The following is an 18,380-nucleotide window of genomic DNA, read 5'->3' as shown; positions in this document are numbered from 1 at the left end:
CTGACGCAATGCGCAACAGGGAATCTAAACAGTGAGGAATCGATAATGAAGTTTATACTTAGCAATTAGAAAGCAGCTGGAAAATAAAGCAGAGAAAGTCTGACGAAAGTGAAAACAGATTAAAAAAAAGCAGAGCTCTCCTTCAGAATCTACCTAAAACAATTCAAGGCTGGTCCAGGATCAGCAAAGGAGTAATGTGAGCAAGTTATTGTCACATTTCAGTCTTTCTACACCTGCTGCTAAGCTGTGTTGAAATTAGACAGTGAGAATCATGACAAGAAGAAAGAGCGGCATTTTTCAGCTGCAGCATGTGGAGCTTGTTAGCACTTTTTGACCAAAAATAGCGAGAAGGTGAAAAGGAGAAAGGTGTGAGAGCAGAGAGAGGGGATGTGAGTTATTAAACTTTATAAACTGGGACAATGCGTATCACAGCAACAAGAAATCAGGTCGTTCTTTTATGTGTGATTAAATCAACAACAAATAATAAAGTTTTGAAATGATTAATTAAAAATGTCTCCAAAGGAAACCTCTTTCCATGAGGGAACTCATGACCTTAAGGTTAGTGGTGCAAAGTTACTGGAATCTTACAGTAAAGGCTGTAAATGGAAATAAACCAATCTTTTCCCCAAAAGCTCATTTTAAGTCTTCCTTAATCAGAAACAGAGTACTGTTGTTACTGTGACCTGGTAGCTTAGGTATGGTCCCTTCACTGATTAGAAAAAGATCAGAATTTTGAGTTTCCAACCAGCCATGTATTGATCAAGCATAAAAAAAAAACAACCAAAAAGAAAGCGTTGATCCCAATTGGTTGATTTCTTGGTGCATCTCTAGTTTAACACTAAAATCTGTAAAATATCACCCAAAACCACACAATGTTAAAGGCAATTGTTAGGATCAGCAGGCAAAGACTATTGTCTGAGGCTCTGAAAGCAAACCAACATAAGTAAAGCTTTGTTTGAACCTTTTCCAGAGATGAATACAAAGATACATTGTCTTTTATGTCTGTAGTGACAAAAAACAAATACTGCCTTCCCAACAGCCATTGCTGTACTTGCAAAAATCCAACCTTACGCAACCATAACTGTGGTTAACAATTAGCCATTGAGGATCCTTAACAACACACTATCAAGCTGATTTCTATAGACTCTGTACAGGCATCATCTAAACGTTCGTGGTGCTTCGCTGCTTCTTTGACTCTGTTCTAGAAGCCTGCTGTGTTCACACAAAATACAAATGGACTTCTTGAAATACTATACCATAAAATTAAATACGACCTGATACGGCATTTTAAAAACAGCCCACTGAGCTATATTACTGTGAATAATTGAGACAATCAATCATGTCACATGCACTCAATTTACCATGTAGCCACAAAGGAAATGCTTGGAAAGAAACGAAGACATGGTTGCTTAGGAAAGAAGCAAAAAAGAAAAAAAAAGGTAGGGGTTCTTTTTCTGTTAATTGTGGACTTTAAAAAAGAAACGCAACCTAAACACATGCCACAGATGGTATAAATCTAAATTACAGAGGCCAGTCCAGCCCTAAGTAAGACCATCACACAGTCTTAGACTTTTACCCTCCGCGGGGAGACTGGCGTGGGAGGATGGAGGAATCTGAAATGGGATTACTTCAGCAGAGACTAATAAACGGATGACATTATCATGGCTCATCTCCAGACCAGGGCAAAAATCATTTTCTACTTCAAAGTTCATTGACTCGCGGATCTCAAATCTGCTCTCCGGCCGCATATACGTGACAGTCTGAATGAACAAAGACTCCAGTATCGAGTGAATGTGGATGTGTGCCAGTTTGAGAGTGCGTTCACATCTGTATAAAAGCAAGTGATGTGTGTATGTGGGTCAGGGAGACTGAATAAAGTGGCAAGTGTGTATATTCATTAATAACTTTCCTTTTATTCTTATATACCCCAACAGAGCGGTGACGTTAAAGCGGAGAGCTTTTTCCATCTGTGTGGAGAAAGCATAAAAAAAAAAAAAGATACTTGTGGTCAGAGGCGCTTCGGAGCAGACAGAAAACGCTCCTGTAGCACCATTGTCATACATTCAAGAGTAAGATTTAGCGTGTCATATCCTGCCTCAGCTGTTGGGAGCTGTCATTCCTGCATTACGCTTCTCTCATCGGTGTTTGTCTCTGCGCGGTTCTCCTTGAAACCTGGACATTGGATGCAGGCAGAACCAGGTGCTGTTTCTTTGGTGGAACAAGATGGCCAGTTGGCTTAAACAGTAACTCCAAAATAAGACAAAAGCATGTCTGTGTTGAAAAGGTTGACTGCAGCAGCTGTCAGGTGTTGCCTCTGAGATCAAGAAAAGCAACTTGGCAACGGGAATGCTAAGCATGGGGTGGTTTTCTACATGAAACATTTAGAGATCACCTGCAGAACGTTTCCTGGCTACATCTTTTCTTCTTTAAAAGCAATCTTTTTGTCATTCTGGTCCAGCACCTATAACCGGTATTAATATAAACTGGATGACATAAATTAACACACAATCCCAGCTCCTAAAACGGTCTTTAATTAAAAAAGGTATTTTGTTCTTTCGTATAAAATCTCTTTTACCCAGTTTTAGACCAACCACAAACTAACCTCACTTGTTGCTGCATACTGCTGGTCAGCTGGCTTAAAGAGGGGTCCCACACGTTAACAAATCTAGCCTTTTAGAAATTTGCGCTGCCACAAAAAGCCCCAACAGTCGTGGTGTGGAAACTAAAGGAGAGACGAGCAACACTATTTAAAAAAAAAGGGACAGCCGTCTCTCAACTCCAGTTGGCAAGCTAGAACTGTACGGTAGCCGACTGCTGGGTCTACCTGAGAAGCCTGACTTATTACCAACTAATATTAAGCTGTCATGCTTGTGCTGCTCTATTAGGAGCAGAACAACAAACAGGTATAATAATCTGTGCCAAACTTTAAAAAAAAGCAAATAAAAGTTTTTATTCTCTTTCTATAAGTATATCCATCAAATTAGCAACTAATCAGTATCATTTCTACACCAACAGGAACAATTGTTGCTAAACACAAGTCATTAGTTCGCATCACATATTCTTATTTTAGTGTCGTGTGTTAATCCAGTGATCCTGCGGTATTCTCACTCTATGCAAACCAATTGTGAGGATCTGATGCAGACCCGTTCATGGTGAATATACTGACACCACCTCAGAGAACTTTTTTACCATAGTTGGAGTTGGTTAATGTTCCTGGCACAATACACATTAAGGATGTAAAGAACCTTCTGTTCCTTTCTGCAACAGACGGTTGGACTTAATCTCAACAGCTTCTAACATATCTTAACGTTCTTGTAGAGAGGCGCACTTTGCTGTAAATGGCTTCTGTCACTTAAAGCCTGCGAAATCAGCCATTGCACCATCGTCAGGCCATTAGCTGCCCAACTATATCTCCTAATGGAGTAGTGCAGCAATCACACCAAGCCATGAACATCTCCAAGAAGCAATACACCACACCAACCTACTGTTCCCAACCAAAAATATAGTTCCCCATAACTGTGGCTGTTGTGTATTCCTTTATTATCATAAGCCACCACGTGGTTGTAGCAGCGTGACACACATCCTGTCCCAGTCTGCAAAAACAGACTAAACCCCACAGCTGAAATAAAGTTTAAAATGCTGCTGTGGCTTGGACAACTGCACTGCTGACTCAGCTTCATCTGAATGGGCGCGCTGAGATTTGGCGTACGCCCTGTGTGTTTTGTGCATTGACCTTGGCCCAAATCCAGCTAGTCCCACCTTTACCGCCCCGACACGAAACCACGAGGGGTTCTACTCCAGGCCCATGCCCCTTCACGCGTGCGCCGCAACACACGGCACCAAGAAAGAGCGGGTTTCGAACATGTCTACCTGAACTCACATTAAGTGTTTCACTCAGGCTTTTAAGGAGCCTCTGCAAGGCCAGCTGTCCCATATAGACAACAAAAGCTCATTTATCTTAGCGGGAAAGGAGATGAGCAGCCTTGCTACAGGGAGGGCACCTTAAATGCAACTGAACAAATAAGACAAGAAAATGTGTTCAGCTGGAGCGATATCTGCATATTTATTGCTGGTGCCCCAGATATTTTTATCATACGCTGATACCATTTCAAGCCAGATTATTTATCATCAACCATGCTTGTTATGTTTTAAATTGTTTTTCAGTTGATTGCCAAACTGCATGTTATGTCTTGCTAAATAAACAGAAATTACAGCACCTGGCAGTATGGCAGATTTTATACTGGTTTTATACTTTTCAAACTATTATTTCACTATTGGTTCCATGAACGCAGAAATAAATGTGTTTTTAAAATAAGATCAACTAGTATCTATTGAGTAGCACATTAAAAGCACAGTTGTGCTACTTGCAGTAATTGGTGAATGGAAAAACTCTTGTTCGATAAAAAATGGTAAACCTTAGATTTAAAGCAATTATTAGTGTTTAATCACACTCTAGAATTTGTGTGGAGATGAGATTTAACTTCTCTCATCACCACAATCAACATCCCAGCGTACAGTCTATATCCCTCACCGCTTCAGTGTAGCAGTTCTTCCCACTTTTCACCTGAGCTCATTTATTTCTTCTTCCTTTTTCATGCTCTGCGTCTCAGTTGCAGTGTAGCCAGTTACTTTTGGCTCCTTCCCAACCAGTCAATGATGGGCCTACGTGTGATGCTATCTCTGATGGCCGTTGGCCAAGTCTGTTAATGACATCAGAATTTCAAAACTAAGGTTCCAAGAGTGTAAACACACCTCCAGGTGATATTTAAATACCAAACAATGCCTAATGCTACAGCAGCAAATTGGCAGTCCAGATTCCTCTTTTTTTGTAGGGCGGAACAGGTGACAAAACATTTAGCACAACACAAAGCACCGACTTCTTTAGTCTAAAATCCTGCTTCAACTTGAAGTTTTTCAGACCATATTTAAATTCAATCTCATGCTCAAAACCAGCTTCACAACGTCCAACATTTGGAAAAGCATAAAATCACACTGTGCAGCCAATCTTGTCCTGTTTTTTAATCTTTGGATTAGAGTTTGTTTTCATCCAAGTATTGACACGTTTAATGATTCGGCACCATTTCGCCAGCTGCCACAGAACATGACAGAACATGCCAACCTTTGTTGCCAGTACAGCTGGTTTAAACCAAATTAAAAACCAGAAAATGAAAGTGGATTAGTCACCACCTTCAGACTTAATCAGCTATTTCTTGAGGTGGAAGTCAGAGCGGTTCATTCAATACCACCAATTTAATTAGAGATTTTAAATCTAAACATTTGACCAAATACAATGAAACCACCCAGCTAACTCTGAAAGGAGGTACAGTGATGTGACACTTCATAACTGACTAAATCTATCGTTCTAGATGACGAACCCGCCACTGCGATGGAGAATATAGGTCATCTTTTGCAGCAGTTGGAGCCACGTCCTCCCTTCTGAACACACCACTATACAAACTGGGTAAAAAGGTTCACCATCATCTGTAGAGTGTGCAATCTGACGTAAAAAACAGCTGGCTTCACTAAGGGCATTTGGACTTCAGAGGTTTTGCCCTGGATGAAGTCCTTATTGGTCACAGTTAAGTTGTGCTGCCTTTGCAGCAGTCTTAAGGAACTAATGCTGCCGAACAAATCAGCAGTCAACCAGGAAAGGTGCTAAATCGGTGGGAAATCTGAGAGCGAGTCCATGTCATCTTACACAATGAAGCATCACAGAAACTGCAGCAACTAAGACGATAACTTGCCATCTTAACCATTTTAAGCGTCTGGCGAGCTACAGAGGTGACAAACACTGATTTTATTAACTTTAGAATGGATTAAGATTCAGTATCAGCTACAGTTGTCAGTTGTCTTCAATCTTGACACCATTACTAAAGAGAAATACTTTAATACAATCTTCCATTTATACACATGTCAGAAAATTATAACCAATACAATAACATTGTGTTCATTGTCTGAATCGGGGCAAAACCAATAAGTAATACGTTTGGCGACGATTTAGAAAAAAATAAGTTGTAACACGACGCATTTCATTGTAGAGCAAAACTCTAGACAAGATAACAGCTAGAAGTCTTAATAACTTATAAGATCAATCGTGCAGTAATGTAGAGCTTTTACAGTGTAAAGATGATACAGGTTCTGACTAGTTGCTGCTCGACTCAACGTCCCTTTATTTTTATTATTTAGCCATTTTAAACAAATCCTTTCCTACTGAGCAGAGGAGTACCAGGTAGAAGGTGTGCTGGTCATGTCGCCCTTTCACCATTTTGAAGCCAATCAAGCCGTCCTCCATGGTGCCGACCTTGTGTCAAGTTGTAGAAGGACAGAGCTTTACTGGAGTTATCTGTAAATGACTCATATTTATATGGAAGCTATTAGCTTGCGCCGTCCTGGATGTTTACTACTTCCCAAAGTCGCCTTGAATAAGCCTAAAGAGAATTGTCTATTATCCCGATAAGGTTTTTGATTTAATGCACCAGACAACTTACAGCTCAGCAAAAAGAAAAGAGAAACTACCATCCTGTGTCCATCTTAAAAACAAGTTAGCTTACCACTATAGCATAGCATCAATAATTAAACCCCAGAGCAGAAGCCACTGTGTCTACAGAGCAATAATGAGATTATGCAAGTGTGGCTGTGTGGGGCAGCTGGTTAACAACACAGGTTTTACTGGGCTGCATCAAGTAGAGGTGGGAAGTGAAGGGATACACATCAACACAACCAAAACGTCTGTCTTTTTATTGAACGGATTCACATAAAACTCAATTGTTAAACCAGACCACTGCTGTATTTTATAGCTAGTTAAACATTAACACATTCTGAAGGTCACAAGTCATAGAATTGTGTCATTTTAAAATCTTTTTTAAGTCACATGTTAGATTTAAACCCTTCTTCAGCAACAAGATTTACTACTTTCAATTTTTACTACACTTCTCAATAGGAACGTTCGCGCAACAGCTGCTGGTGGTCAGTCTTTCCAAGAACTTAACCACGAGCACCCAGGAAGGGAACCGAGCAGAGGTTTCGCTTCACCGCTGCGTTTATCCGTTCCCCTCCGAGTGTCGTATCACACATCTAATATGCATAGGCAGCCCACGCTCTCAACGTTCAAGTAAAAACAGGCCAAAGGTGTGACTTTTGGAAATGTAGATCAAGAGAGATAAATCAACGAGGAGGAACAGGCAGGAAGGTGGAGAAAATACGGAAAGACTCCAGCCTTGGTGTGTGTCAGAAGGGGGACACACCCAATGTGTGCCCTGCAAGCCCTTCATTACAGACTCACAAATGATAGCCCTGCTTAAAACACCCGACTGGCTAGCAGAACTTCAGTCTCCACAGACAGAACGACTAGGAATAACTCCAAGCAACAAAAGAGAGAAGTCGTGTCCATTTGCCTTTCTTTGGCCGCTGCTTTTTTCCCCCCTCGTTTGAAGAGAGGGGACATTTTTAAACTTGCCCAAACTTGTCTTCAATCTACTCTATGTTCCAACAGGTCAAAGCAACAATGACTGGTTTATACAGAAATATGTCAGGCATGTCCATGCTTCACTGATCAGCTGATTGTAGAAAGGGGGACAAAATTAATACAAGAACGATTATGGGGTTGTACCAGAATAGGAAAACCGTCTCAGGTTCGGTGTGTTGTAGTCCACGCAGTCAAACAAATCCTACAAATCCTGAAAGCGTTTATTTCAATCCACCAAAATTCAGGACCTTGCAAACATGTTTGCACCGCTTAAAATTTCATCTATTTTACCGGCATTCTACACAACAAAGCAACCAAAGGCAGCACATTATTGTGAAGAGGAAAGAGGATTATGAAGAGTTTCCATATTTGCTAGAGAACATTAGAGAACAGAGAACAATGAAGATAAAATGACACATCAGCAATAAAGTTGTGGAGAAGTTCAATCCATCTAAAAATGGGTTTGAGCATGGCACAACCTCAAACCTACACAGACATGGCCGCCCGAGAGTATTCACTACAAGAGCAGCGAAGAGAGCCATGGTATTGCTGGGGCAACTGCAGAGACCCACCGCTCAGGTGGGAGAATGTGCCTACAGGAAAATAGCGGTGGCAGCATCAGCAAGAACAGTGAAACCGGTCAGAATTGATTGGAAGGTGGATGAAGCCAAATAAATAATCCCAGATTGTTAAAAACGTGCAAACAACTTCAAACTGGAGTGTAGGCTTACTTTCCAGCAGGACAACACACCCTAAGCATACACCCACAGCTTTAGTGGTTCTATATTTAAATAAAAACATATTCCTGTGTGAAGACGACCCAGTCAAAGTCCAGACCGGCCCTATGGCGAGACTTGAAAACTGCAGAGCCGGTAAATGGAGTCATCTGTAGACCTGCAGCTGTGACCCTGGCAAGAGGCAACTCTACCAACTATTGACTCAGGGCGGCTAAATATAAACGCCTGCCGCACTCAGATTTTTTTTAATTGTAAGAGAGAAATTAAAATCGTGTATCTTTCTCTTTCACTACTGTATGTTACTTCCTGGTCGTGTCTCATAGAATCCCAGTAAAACACGCTAAAGTGTGTGGCTGTAAACTGGAAAGGAGCTGCATATCCAGCCAGATTTCCTCTCCGTTTTCAGAGAGAAAAGGTGTAAGTGGAGAAGGTACAACTAGGTCTTCACACAAGGGACTGGATAATGAAGCCACAAACACTCCTGTTGTTACCACGCCCCACAAGGTCCAGACCCACACAACAGGTTCTAGTCTAACCAACCATACACCAACAGCACCACCGTACCCACCCGTCTCCCTCCTCCACCTACCGCACCACATCAAAAAAAAAAAAAAAGAAACTGTAAACCAGACTTTAAACAGAGACAGAAGTATGAACAAAAATCAAAGCCATCACAGAAACAACAGGAGGATAGTCACCTGAAAGCTCCGCGCAGGTTAACCGTCCACGGAGAGTGGGCGTTTCAGAGCACACAATGGGGGAAACTGATAAGCCCAGACTGGACTTTGACTTTACTTTACGAGCTTACGTGGTAAGACGGCCCAGGGGACTTCCGTGTACTCTCACCTGTCCTAAGTACACACGGAATCTCATGGAAATAATAGGGGTAGATGCCTTTTTAAAATGCAGCAGCGAATAGCCGATGTGTCATGTTAAAACTCCTCCCAGACCCTCAAAGGTCTCTCAAATACATTAAAAACCAACCAACCTAACGTGTTTGGGTTTAGTTTTTGTTATAACTGCCACTTTCAGTGCAACACAGTTCACCACAACTTTTCCCCCGCAAGTTATTCATCAACGAAAGGAAGACATGGATGCTAGCTCCATTAGCTTTGTGCTACGCCGCTAGCCTGCGCTCCCAACAGCCAAGTTCAGCAAATCAGAAGCCGCTTCTGTTCCCACCTACAACAACCCCCAATCAGCCGCACGGAGCGCAAAAAGGACCATTACCGACTCAGCAGACACTTTCAGCGGGTTTTGTTTGTCAAAGTCCAGAAGTGTTTGATGGCTTCGGGCCTAGCCGAGTTCTCTCGCTTGACACAATCCGGGCTGGGTGAAGAGTTTAGGTGAGACAAGAAAAAACGCGTCGGCGGAGTCCGAGTTAAACCCCGAGCAGAGACAAAGCCCCGACCCGAAAGAGGTACTGAGAGGAACCACGACGAAGACCGCAGAAGACACTCACCTATGCAGCGCAGTTTCCTCTGTTCTCCTCGCCTTCGCTTGTTCACTTGTCTGTGCTCTTCTTCTTCTCCGCTGGGGGGAGGAAGAGGCGGGGGCCAGCGCGATGTGAGAAAGCAGGAAAAAAGATGAGATCCAGACCCAGGGTCGCCTTATTCTAAGGTAACTATGTGGTTCCTAAACGCCACACATGATCCAGTCAACAAAAGAAACTTTGTTCTCGCTCAGACGGGGTAGGTTGGTGTGGAGCCCTCACCTTCCCGTCTGTAGGACTCCTCCCCTATGACTTTACACTCAATACAAATGAAGAAATCCTACTTTATGCTTATCGCGTTTAGGTACAGGTGCAACTCAATAAATTGGAATATTTTTAAAAAGTTTATTTATTAGACGCACTGTAAATTTTCCATGATTTACTGCATCAGTGCAGCGTGGCATGGAGGCGACCAACCTGTGGCTCGGCGGATTGATTCCCATGTTGCAACTTCAGCACGTCTCCATTATTTGCTCTGGTCATTTTCACCTTTCACATCAAGTTACACCATAGATTCTCCAAGTCATCACTTACAGTGGAAACCTCTCACTGGACCTCAAGCAACTTAATGCCTCTCCAGGTTTCCTCCAGGGACCTTAATTTGCAAATGAAATACAAAATTAACATCAATCTGAAAACAGTGCCTTGGAACACTGAGCTAAAGGTTTGTTTTTTATTTTTACTCATCACTTTTTTTTAAATTACCTTCTGGTGATGCTTTTTTTTTTGTCGTAAAACATAGTTCTGATATAGTTTATGTGCTGTGCATTGTTCCTATCCTTATATTTCTATTGCACCTTTTGAAAAGAAACAATTAATTTTACTTCTGATTATCACACTTCAGTGTGCCTCAAAGTTAAACCCACTTTTGTAGAGTTCCGATGTTGCCACCGTGTGGTCGAAATGAGGAACGTCTCCTCCAGAGCTGTCTGACCCCCAGTTGTGAAAAATACATCTATTGATTTTACACGAATGAAAAAAAAATTGATTTATCTGAAGCAATTATAGTATTTAACTAAATATCATTACACATAGGAGGCACCACAATGTTTAATTCAATTTCGTTTAATTAATAGCACCTAGTTCCAACGGATGTTTCTCAAGAAGCTTTACAGGAAAAACTGGAGCAATTTATTACACTCCAATTCCATTCAGATTCATTCGACTCATGCCAATGTAATCCAGTCCAGTTTGGCTTACTATACAATATAATCTGTTTGATTACATCTGGTTACATTTCAATGAAGTCAGACCCAGTTATCATAAAATACAAATTAAATGCTGCCTAATCCTAAGCACAGTCTAATTTTACCAATGAGAAACCTCCATCTTTCAGGGTCCTGGGTTGTGTTTTGTCCATTCAATTCAATTCAGTTTTATTTATATAGTGCCAATTCACAACACCTGTCGTCTCAAGGCATGCGGTGTTTTTCCACTGAGCTGCAGGTTTTCTTCAGGAAGGGCAGGGCTGAACTGTATGCTTATGGAGCACCTGCATCTCAACCGCCTACTCAGCTGAAGCATTACTCAAGCTGCCTGCTGCTGTCATTTGACACCTGAGTGTTAACCATTGGGGTAAAGTCAGGCTGTCTGAGATTTTCCTTGTACCTTATGCTGTTGCATGTATCTTACAATTTTTTTCTCTGTTTCCGAAGGTGAAATCTCAAGCTTTCTTCTGGAGATTTCTCTTCGTGAGACTCTCTGGAGTGATAACTCGGACCTCCTCATGCTGTTACCTTCCTGGACAAACTGAATTTAAAGACTGTCAGCTAGCAGCACCCTGGTTTCTCCAAGCCCTTACTTGTCCACCCTTCAACGCTCACTGGAAGATCTACGTTCCACAATTTTATGAGTTCTCCTCTCCCTTGCAGACATCAGCCCGATGAAGTTAAAGAAACACCCCGGACCAGAACTCGCATTATACATTTGTTATCAAACTTCTTAACCTTTCATTGAATTTACTAAGTGTATTTTGCATACGGATCAGACAACTGCCTTAAAATGACACCAGCAGTATGAGGTGCCATCAGACTTGAATGGCTTTGGGTTGAGTGGACAGGAAAGAGAAACGTAATACATAGAGACAAAAAGGGGGGGAAGGTTGTTTTATTAAAACGTGGTTTAATCCTAATCAGAGCCAAAAATATCTGTTTACAATTTAGCGCCTTGCCAGAAGCAGCAACGATATCTGTTATTACATTATATTTAAACTAATTTTTTAAGGGTAAGGTCATAGTTACTTTCTTGCTACTGATAAATCTGTTTTACCATCTGAATAACCATTAGAATTTGCAGTTTGCACACCAGCGTTTTGTTTGGTATCGTTCTGAATTCTTAAACAAAAGGACCAAATGGCATTGAAGTTCACTATTTAAAATATACAATCATTAGTACAAAATACATTTCTTGTTGCATGTATTTAACATATATTTGACAAAAACATTGTATGTTTGACGACTAGTGTGGTGTTACTGCTAGTCACTATTTTGGAACAATTGGATAGCGTATAGTAAAATCTTTATGAGTATACTGATAATACATTGTCCAAAAAATCTAAATACCTTTTTTTTTTTTTCTTTTTACCGTGTCCTGTCCGGCAGAATATCGCTCAGAATTGTTGTCTGAGTGCCAAGAAATTGCCCAACAGATTTACTTTCACAAGCAGCGCATCACAGCTATTGCTTTAAAGCTCTGCTTGATATTTATAGAAGAAACTTTATTATAAACTTCTTTGGGAATATTTCAATTGTTACAGACACGGAGACTGAAATGAAAAGGAAAAATTAAGCTCAAAAAAAAAGAGAGATGGGGAAAAAGGGGAGAAAAGGAGGAAAGAGTGGAGGAGAGAAAGAAGGATAAAGAGAATACAAGATTACACCCTGCTTGCTTATACACCTACAGCTGTTTTATTTTTTTTTAACAAAATAGTACACGATAATTCTGAATGTAAAATGTACTTAGTGAGAGGTGCCGCCCAAAATAGAACATCTGTGTATCTGTCAGCACCTGAAGCTTAACACCTGTGAGTGTGAGTGTGGACGCGCTTTTGTATACAAGGTTTCTCCACAAAAATATGCAATAGCGAGTGTGAGGACCCACAGGCCTGCCCCATGGTCCCCGGACGGACACTGAGGAGAACTGAGTCACAGACATCTAAAGGCCCCCCAAAGCACAAGAACCCCAGGAGAACCACCGCCGGGACTACCGCAACCCCCCCAGAGAAGAGCAGTGAAGAGTCCCAGGGGAACCACCCAGCAGCGACAGTGCAGAAGCCCCAGGGAGCCGCAACGACGAGTCCACAGGCCCTGCCGGCTGCCGTCCACGCCCGAGCAGATCCAGCCATGGACCCAAAGGCCCAAGACCCCGGGACACACCTCCCCCCCGACAGAGCCCAGGGGGCCAGGCCCCGGCAAGCAGCCACCGGGAGTGAGCCAGCCCACACCAAAGCACCCGGCCGCGGACACCGAGAACCACAAGTACACCAGTGGGCACAGACTCCAACCACCAGCAGGCGGTGTGGCAGGGAGGAAGCTGATACAGGAGAGGGAGCAGTTCAAGACCCAACCTGTTGCAAAAAAAAACAAAAAACAGGCACACACAGTCACAATCATCCACTCCCACCCTCATGCATACACATAAAATCACTCACACCCAACATAAGGATAACAACAATGGACGTCATACACTCTCTCACACTCCCCATGCATACTGTATACTCCCAGGTCCAGGCGCCTGTACCCCCTCAGGGCAACCAGCCCCCGGACCCAGGAGGTAGTCCCCTTCCCTCCTGGGGCAGAGGCAGGCAGACAGCGCCGGTACTGCCCAGACCCGGGTGACCCCCGCCCAGGTCCTGCCCCGAACCCAGTCCCCAACAACCCCCATCCACCTCTGGAGAGGGGGCTATGTACAAAAGAGGGGTCCACATGGCCCAAAGCAACCCACCAACCGAAGCCGCCCCAGGACGGAGCAGTCCCGACCCCCCAACGAACCCTGATCTCAACCCCATGAATCTCCCACCCCCAGTGAACCCCAACAAGAACAAGAACCTCCCCACAGGGCCACCCCCAACAAGGACACCGATATCGAACACATCCCCGTGAACCCAAACGGCACGAATCCCCACACCCACAGGGGCACACCCCCACAGGTGAACTCCGTGGCCGAGAAGCCAATGAAGCCACACCCACACAGCGCAAGCTCCACACACAGCCCCGCTCTAAGAAACCCCGCCGCACCCCGCTTCCCCACCACACAGTGCGCCGCAACGGCAAGGCAAGGGCCCTGCGCAGCGCCACCCCCGCCCACCGGCGCAACAGGGCAGACCCCACCCAGCACGGCACCCACAACCGGAAATCTAAATACCTTTTAAATACAGTAAAATGGAATTGTGTTTGGCATTTTATTTGTTTTCCCTTAAACATACAAAATGTCTGCTGTACGATAACTAATTACACAACACAAAGTGGCAAAATAAATAATGTCTAGGATGCCCTGAAATCTGACGATGAATCAGCTTCTTCAAGGAGTGTACCTAAATAAGTGTGAAGGGATAACCCCAGGTAAATGCTTCATACAAGGACTTTGGATTAAATTATCGTAATTTGTATTCTACAAAGCAAAACTAAACCACATCATAGGAATGTCAAATTATTTAACCTTTCCAACTGCTCTCATATAAAAAAGTTTACCTTTTGCTACAGATATTTCTAAATGTTTTTACTAACCAAACTTATGAACAAAGAACAACAGATATTATGTTAAATTTAATGTTTAAATCCTTAAATAGCTAAATAGCTGAGAAAGCCGCTGCTAGCATCCCAACAAAATAGTCTAATGCTTCTCAACTCTGAAAAGTTTAACATTTCAAAGCTCAGAGAAACTCAAAGTGCTTTACATGACAGAGGTACTTCCTAAAACAGCACATGAAAAAAATCAAAGCAAAAATATAAACAGACAAGAGCTATTACAGGAGTGATGACATGCGCACATGCTAGCATCAAGTAGGCTAGTTTTTTTCTGATGATTTAGTGACTTTATAGGTTTGATGTTTGAACATGTTCAAATGATTTTGGCATCAATGGAGCAATATGAAAGTAGGTTCAACATTCAGTGTCACTTTTTAAATTGAGATATTAATATTCCTTAATAGCTGGCTACTAATGTTGAAAATACCGTTTAAATCAGATAAATCAGACATTAGATCAGGCTAAACCTCTGTTTTAGGTCACTTATCATTACCATGTTTATCAACTTTTGTGACATCAAGATATCAGGAAGAGAACTGTGGATATCCACAATTGTTGTTCATCCTCTGTGGTCCATCCTTCCTGATGCCTGCAGGCGCCATATTCATCTGTTCAAACAATTATTTGCAGGTATAAACAGCATGGGAATGTCTGGCCATCATACTGTTCAGGAAGGAGACAGGTTGTGTATCCTGAAGGTCAACATCGTTTGTTGCAAATGTGTTGATTAACCTCAGCAAAGGTTTTTGTGAAGATGTCGACTGAAGCTGGTCAGAGACTCTCGTTATCCACCCATAAACGGGGGAGGCAGCATCGTGTTCGTTGTGTGTTTTGTTGCAGGATGCACTGACACACTTTACAAAATAGATTGCATAAAATAGAAAATAATAAATAAATAGATCACATAGAAGAGGCTCAAAATAATGAAGTTACAACATGCAGAGGTTTTACACATGTTTATATATAAATATTTATTAACAGAGCTTTGCAGAGCATTTTTAATGTGGTGATGCAAGCAACTTTTGCAGTAAAATACAGAATGGTACAACATCCCTTTTTATTTATTAATTAATTACTTGATGAAATGTATCAAAACATGTTTTCGACCAAGCTTTTGTGCTTTGTACACAAAATTCTTATTTTTATTATGTCCTTGATCTTGTAGGCAAATGATTCAACTTGGTATTTATTTTAATCTTTGTCACAAACCAATAATTCTGAAATGTTTATATTTTTTCATTTTTACTCAAGCTGTATTTCCTGTTAGGATTTATATCAAGGCATTGTTTGCATTTCTAAACCAACCTGGGCATAAATAGGACAAAAAAAGTTATGTTTGCTTATATTTTTATTTACATTTTCGAAGTAGAAATTATAAGGCAAGCATAAAATGGACTAATTAGACTTTTTATAGTTGTGTCAATCTTCAACTCACACTTTTAGTCACATTTAATTTAGCCACGAATGTCCACCTAAGATACACAATCTCTTCTTCCCCACAGTCTGGTCAGCATGGAAGCATCACAAGCAACATTTTGAATTTGAGCATAATCATATACTCAAATTTAAACTGTTGCTTGTGTTGGGATTTGAAGGAGAACAGTAAAACATAAAGCCATTCTGACAACTTTCAACATTTTACTTTTGGTTTTAAACATCTCAGAGTGCTCCCAAACTTTCATTTAAATAATTGTAGCCAGAGATCTAGTGTTGTAGCTTATACTGTAGCCATGGTCCAGTTTATGGAGGACCAGTCCTGACAAAATTAAAAATAAAAGCAGAAATATATATATTTTCTTTTTCCTTACACATGCCTTTGTTCTTTTTACATTTGCTCGTCTCTCTTTTTCCTTTACCGTATGCATTTCTGCTTCATTATGCAAATGAGGAGGGCTGCCTTCTTCTCTACAGCTCCTATCCTATTGGTCAATATACAGGAAGAAGGAGGATCCATGTGCAGGCCGAGGGTGTGTCCCAATTCAGGGGCTGGATCCTTCTAAGTCCGTACTTGTGGGCCAATTACGTCACAGCGCGGCGCGGAAGGTCTGTCAAATGCAGCTGACAAATGTGTCATCCTTTTGCCCGATTTGAAGGATGCGTTGTTGTGAGTATCCTTCGCGGTCCATCTTTTCCCATGATTCATTGCGGGTCGAAGCAGTTTGGTCAAGCAGGGGCAGCCATGGCGGACCACAGTGGCAAAAGCTGTGAGTAAACTGTGAAAAATTACACTTTCTGTGACACAAATGAACATTTACAATATTTTTAGTGTGGGAATATAACTGTGTAGACGTGAAAAATCTGCTTGATTTATCAAGACATCGCTTAATTTCAAACGTGCTTCGACGTGTTTGGAGTTTTCCGATCCGATAGTAACTGCCGGCTTGCCTCGCTGGACTGCAAGATGGTTTTTTTTGTTGTTTAGGGACAAAGGAGCAGACGGGTCAGTTTATCAAACTCGGGTGAGAATGACCACCTTTTTACTGGAGCTTGGAGGTATAATAACAACATTCGTTGCAGACAGTTTCTGTCCAGTTTCAAAAACTCCTATCTTTCTAACTTTCATAAATATCCATCCAGTGATTAATATTCTTCTTTTGGTTTTCCCTCTTTCCTGTTGCTTGTTTAGGACAATTCTGGAGAAGATGGGCCAACCGGTGTTTTCATGCAGGTAACGACCTCAAACAGGTGCTTCTAATTTAGAATAAGTGGAGTGGAGGTGGACTTTGAGGGCCAGAATGTTTGCTGATTGGCAGGTGTTCAAATACTTATTTACAGCAGTAACACACAAATAAATTATTTTTAAAAATCATAGTTTTTTTAGATTATGTCTCTCACAGTGGACGTGCACTTAAGATGAAAGTTTCAGACCCCTCCATGATTTCTAAGTTGGAGAACTTGCAAAGTCGCAGGGTGTTCAAATACTTCTACTCTCTCTCTACTGCTCAAAAAAATAAAGGGAACACTGAAATAACACATCCTAGATCTGAATGAATGAAATATTCTCATTGAATACTTTGTTCTGTACAAAGTTGAATGTGCTGACAACAAAATCCTACAAAAAGTATCAATGGAAATCAAATTTATTGACCAACGGAGGCCTGGATTTGGAGTCACACACAAAATTAAAGTGGAATAACACTACAGGCTGATCCAACTTTGATGTAATGTCGATGTAACCCAGTCTATCACTCTGTGCGTCCGTGGCTTGTGGAGGACACTCCGTGAACTCTGCGTTGTGTTTTGGATGTAGGTGAGGTGTGTTCCATGTGGAAACAGAGGCACCAGACACAGGATTCTGCGTAGTGGCGAGACCTTGGAGCATTTATTCCATCCAGTCGCTCTTCTTACACCTTACAGGCAGTAAAAGCAAACTGTGTAGGATATGGTAGCTTTCGCGGCAAAACCTCAGAGCTACGGTGTCCCTACTAGGACTAACATCCCAGAACTGCTGCATTTCTAAAGAACACCCACAGAACAACAGCAACATCTGTTGGAATATTTATGTCACTATCTTACATCCTTAAAACAAGTCAAAATGAGGCTCAGTATTGTGTGTGGCCTCCACGTGCCTGTATGACCTCCCTACAACGCCTGGACATGCTCCTGATGAGACGCCGGATGGCTTCCTGAGGGATCTCCTCCCAGACCTGGACTAAAGCATCCGCCAACTCTAGACAGTCTGTGGTGCAACGTGACGTTGGTGGATGGAGCGAAACATGATATCCCAGATGTGCTCAATTGGATTCAGGTCTGGGGAACGGACGGGCCGGTCCATAGCTTCAATATCTTCATCTTACAGGAACTGCTGACACACTCCAGCCACATGAGGTCTAGCATTGCCCTACATTAGGAGGAACCCAGGGCCAACCGCACCAGCATATGGTCTCACAAGGGGTCTGAGGATCTCATCTCGGTACCTAATGGCAGTCATGCTACCTCTG

At 42.0% G+C, this 18,380-nt stretch overlaps 1 protein-coding gene and 1 long non-coding RNA gene across 7 annotated transcripts in view; one reads left to right on the top strand and one right to left on the bottom strand.

The window, feature by feature from the left end:
• Positions 1-9,840, bottom strand: part of ctnnd1 (catenin (cadherin-associated protein), delta 1) — a 43,296-nt gene extending 33,456 nt beyond the window's left edge. For 2 of the 6 annotated variants that reach the window (XM_047366691.1, XM_047366694.1), the window contains exon 1: positions 9,665-9,835. The gene's annotated coding sequence lies outside the window, so the exon portion shown is untranslated. Of the gene's footprint in view, positions 1-8,900; positions 8,957-9,664 lie in introns of those variants that run through there. The other 4 variants (XM_047366690.1, XM_047366692.1, XM_047366693.1 and 1 more) reach the window with 4 other exon arrangements.
• Positions 9,841-10,070: 230 nt separating this feature from the next.
• On the top strand, positions 10,071-12,094 carry LOC124869000. Its single transcript, XR_007038449.1, has 3 exons — positions 10,071-10,358; positions 11,141-11,269; positions 11,350-12,094. It is a non-coding gene; the product is annotated as an uncharacterized LOC124869000 (long non-coding RNA).
• The last annotated feature ends 6,286 nt before the right edge of the window (positions 12,095-18,380 follow it).

The sequence above is a fragment of the Girardinichthys multiradiatus genome, chromosome 5 (assembly GCF_021462225.1).
Source record: "Girardinichthys multiradiatus isolate DD_20200921_A chromosome 5, DD_fGirMul_XY1, whole genome shotgun sequence".
NCBI classification, from domain to species: Eukaryota; Metazoa; Chordata; class Actinopteri; order Cyprinodontiformes; family Goodeidae; genus Girardinichthys; species Girardinichthys multiradiatus.
The sequence above is the reverse complement of the archived record's forward strand: the minus strand, read 5'-3'. Positions and strand labels throughout refer to the sequence as shown.